This window comes from Meleagris gallopavo, chromosome 9 (genome assembly GCF_000146605.3).
Source record: "Meleagris gallopavo isolate NT-WF06-2002-E0010 breed Aviagen turkey brand Nicholas breeding stock chromosome 9, Turkey_5.1, whole genome shotgun sequence".
Lineage (NCBI taxonomy): Eukaryota > Metazoa > Chordata > Aves > Galliformes > Phasianidae > Meleagris > Meleagris gallopavo.
In genome coordinates, this window is record NC_015019.2 from 6,072,341 (window position 1) to 6,076,781 (window position 4,441).

Below are 4,441 nucleotides of genomic sequence, written 5' to 3' on the forward strand. Positions count from 1 at the left end.
AAAAAAAAAAAAAAGTTCAGGGTCCTTTTACATCTATTTGGCTGGTTTTAATTCTACCCCCTGCCACGAATATGGATTTGGAGATTCTCTCTAGGGAATCAGAATAGAAGAGGGTCCTGTTCTCCCATACCCATTGCTGGTTTGAGGGTAAGAAGTAGACATTATTACTATTTTCTGTAAGTCTAAGGGTGATGAAAGCAATCAAATTCAAGGCATGTGGAGGGGAGGAAAAATTACAATGAGAAAGGACAGTAAAAATTACGAAAATCATATGAGTATCTCCGCATATCTTCTTTTGAAGGAACCATAGCAATATAATTAAATGCTCCGGTAACCTCTGGTGTGAGCAGGCCTCATTAACTTGGCTTGATCTGTGCAGCTAAACATCAAGAATACACACATTAGGCCACAATCAGCAAGAACTCAGCAATGACTGGAACTAGCATTTTTATTTTTTCAGGTACTTTTGTATTGCAATACAGTTGTATAAGGAATGAGTACAAGAGGGGGAAAAACCACCGTCTCTTGTCAAATAATTGGGGAAACAATCCACTTAAGAACTTAGTGCAGCTTGGATTCATGGCTTTTTTTAGCTTTTCTGGTTAAATATATTGAGCCAACTATTCTGGTGGTTTACACAGTACATTAAACAACTTAATCATGCTGTCCTGTCTTGCATTAATAATTTAGCATTTGTATTCTTGAAGCAGATATGTTTTCTTCTTTTGCTCTGTTTTAGTTCTTCTTCAGAATACAAATTCTGACTCATTTCCATTTTCTCCAGACCTAACACCATAAAATTTTTGTTTTCCTATTTATTTTATAACATTCTAGTCCAAAACATGAGTGTTTTGAGCATCACTGCTGTGTTTTTCCAGCATATTCCATTCATTGAATATTCCATTCATTGAATATTTCTCAGAATTCATTGAATATTTCTCAGAATTCTTGAGCATCCTTCTGGAAGGGGGATGTTCTGGGACAATACCTTTGAGACAGAAGAACTTGTTTTTCTCAGAACTAGTTGCTTTCAATAGCCATATTTTCTCAGATAAGTATTCAATTGTTTTAAAGGTGCAGGACCTGACCATCCCCATGTCACAGAAGACGAGCCGACGGGCAAGGAGGCCAGGCTGGCTGAACAGAGACCTTTGGCTGGAACTCAAGAACAAAAGGAAAGCTTATGGTCTCTGGAAGAGTGGGCAAGCTACTTATGAGGATTACAGGTATGTAGTAAAGCTGTGCAGGGAGAAAATTAGAAAAGCCAAAGTGCAGTTAGAACTGAGCTTGGCCACTAGGGTAAAGGAAAACAGTAAATGCTTTTATAAACACATTAATAGCAAAAGGAAGGCTAGGGAGAATCTCCATCCCTTGTTGGATGCTGAGGGCAACCTGGTCACCAAGGATAGGGATAAGGCTGAGAAACTTAATGCCTTCTTTGCCTCAGTCTTTAATACTAAGACTTGTTACTCCCTGGGAACACAGCCCCCTGCACTGGTAGATAGGGATGGGGAACAGAATAAGCCCTTCATGATCCATGACGAGATAGTTTTGGACCTGCTGTGAAAGCTGGATGCTTACAAGTCCATGGGATCAGATGGATTGCACCCTAGAGTGCTGAGGGAGTTGGCAGATGTGATTGCCAAGCCACTGTCCATCATTTTTCAGCAGTCCTGGCTAACTGGGATGTCCTGGTGGATTGGAAACTGGCAAATGTGACGCCCATCTTCAAAAAGAGCCTGAAAGATGATCCTGGTAGCTACAGGTCTATCAGTCTCACCTCGGTGCCCGGGAAGGTTATGGAACGAATAATCTCAGGAACCATCATGGACCAATTAAAGGTCAACCAGGGGATCAGGCCCAGTCAGCGTGGGTTTACGAATGGTAGATCCTGTCTGACAAACCTGATTTCATTCTATGACAAGGTGACCCGCTTAGTGGATGAGGGTCAGGCTGTCAATGTGGTCTACCTGGACTTCAGTAAGGCCTCTGAAATTGTCCCCCATAACATTCTCGTGGAGAAGCTGGCTGCCCATGGTCATCCACTGGGTGAAGCACTGGCTGGATGGCCGGGCCCAAAGAGTCGTGGTCAATGGAGTTGGATCTAGTTGGTGGCTGGTCACAAGTGGTGTCCCCCAAGGCTCAGTACCGGGGCCACTTCTGTTTAACATCTTCATTGATGATCTTTATGAAGGGATTGAGTGCACCCTCAGTAAGTTTGCAGATGACACCACAAGCTGGGAGGGAGTATTGATCTGCCAGAGGGGAGAAGGGCACTGCAGAGGGACCTGGACAGACTGGATCAATGGGCCAAGGTTAATGGCATGAGTTTCAATAGGGCCAAGTGTCGGGTCCTATATTTTGGTCACAACAACCCCAGGCAACCCTACAGGCTTGGGGAGGTGTGGCTGGAAAGCTGCCTGATGGAAAGGGACCTTGGTATTCTGATGGACAGTTGGCTGTGAGCCAGCAGTGTGCCCTCGTGGCCAAGAAGGCCAATGGCATCTTGGCTTGTATCAGGAATGGTGTGGTGAGCAAGACTAGGGAAGTCATCCTGCCCTTTACTTCGCATTGGTGACCTCACCTTGAGTACTATGTTCAGTTTTGGGCACCTCAATACAGAAAAGACGTGGAGGTACTGGAGCGGGTCCAGAGAAGGGCAATGAGGCTTTTGAAGAGCTTGGAAAATCAGCCCTATGAGGAGAGGCTGAGGGAGCTGGGGCTGTTTAGTCTGGGGAAGAGGCAGCTGAGGGGAGACCTTATTACTCTCTTCCAGTACCTGAAAGGTGCTTACAGTGAGAGTGGGGTAGGTCTCTTCTCACTGGTGACAGGTGACAAGATGAGGAGAAATGGCCTCAAGTTGTGCCAAGGTAAGTTTAGTTTGGATGTTAGGAAACACTTCCTTATAGAAAGGGTGGTTAAACACTGGAATAGGCTCCCCAGGGAGGTGGTTGAGTCACCGTCCCTGGATGTGTTTAAGAGCCATTTGGATGTGGAGATATGATTTAGCAGAGGGTTGTTAGAGTTAGGGTACTATGGTTAGGCTGAGGTTGGACTTGATGATCCTTGAGGTCCCTTCCAACCTGAGTAATTCTATGATTCTATGACTCTATGATTCTAATCTGGATGCACACGTTAAAGGAATATAGCCTATAAAGATGTAAGTTTTAAGATGGAAATGTAACGTAATTTAATTAAAATTGTAGTTGTAAACAAATACTACTATTGAGTTAAAAATATTGGACTGCCAGTGCTGTATTTGCTGAAACAGGGAACAAAAGCAGACCTGGGACTTCTCCATGTTTTATTCTTTTCACCTTCTCTGTTAAGTATTTCTCTAACTGATGCAGGAGTTCTCTGGGTTGGAATTTCTTGTAGTTCCTATAGATTTTCCCCAGGCGGCTTTTGCTGTACCCAATTTGTATACTCGAATGCGTTGATTAATGTCTTGGTAGTCTGACCCTTCCAGAGACTCTTTCATATGGTTCCTGTCACAGGAGTGACCAAGTTGTATCTAAGAAAATAGCTGTAAATAAAAGAAATCCTTGCAGGTACAGGAGTGGTGCCAATAGTTACATGATTTCAGTAGTTAGATGATCTAAATGGATGTACTGCGTTGGTCTGGGAAGGATCTGGTTTTCTTTATGGCAGCCTATGAGGTGCTAGGCTATGAGTTTTTGATCAAGGAAATAGTGATGTTATACTAATACTGATGATATAGCTAATGTTTTTAGCTGTTGCTGAGCAATGTTTACACAGAATCAAGGTCTTTTCTATTTGCACTCCCAAGTAACCATTAGGTCTCATGAAGCCTGCTTTCCTGGAAGTGGCCAGACATCTGCCTGCTGATGGGAATTAGTGAATTAATTCCTTGTTCTGCTTTGTGTGTACAGCTTTTGCTTTACTTATTAAACTGCTTTTATCTGTCTATCCATGAGTTTTCTCACATTCACCCTTCAAATTCTCTTCCCCATCCCTCTGGGTGAATGTGAGTAAGTAATGCAGCCTGATGGGCCTAATCCACAATGATGGAGTTAGAAATAATCAATAGCAGTGGTTAATGTATGTACTGGCCTGGTCTCATAAGACAACTGGCTAACTGGATGTAAAAATTCAGCACAGCAGTAGCTTGGGAAAGTCTTCCCTGATCCAGCTGAAAATGCCATTGCAAGGATTCTTGTGACAGAATGTTAAGATAATGATTCTTCTTCTTATTTATTTATTTAAACAGCCTCTCTGTGCAGCAAGAAAGTAGCAGAAGATGAAGCTGGGAGCCATGTAACAGATTTGACATTCATTCTGCTGTGCTGCTTTGCTGTAATGTGCTGTACAAGTAGACTGCTGAGTATCCCTTAAAATTATGAATATCTTGCATGCATACTAAAGTGACTGTTATGTGGTAATGTTTGAAAGTGGTATCTCTTAAAACAGGAGGATTTCA

At 42.8% G+C, this 4,441-nt stretch overlaps 1 long non-coding RNA gene across 1 annotated transcript in view; it reads left to right on the forward strand.

Annotated features, from left to right (window-relative positions):
• Positions 1 to 1,233, forward strand: part of LOC104912163 — a 92,701-nt gene extending 91,468 nt beyond the window's left edge. Inside the window, exon 4 of the long non-coding RNA XR_004160635.1 lies at positions 1,075 to 1,233. This is a non-coding gene — a long non-coding RNA (uncharacterized LOC104912163). The remainder of the gene's footprint in view (positions 1 to 1,074) is intronic.
• The last annotated feature ends 3,208 nt before the right edge of the window (positions 1,234 to 4,441 follow it).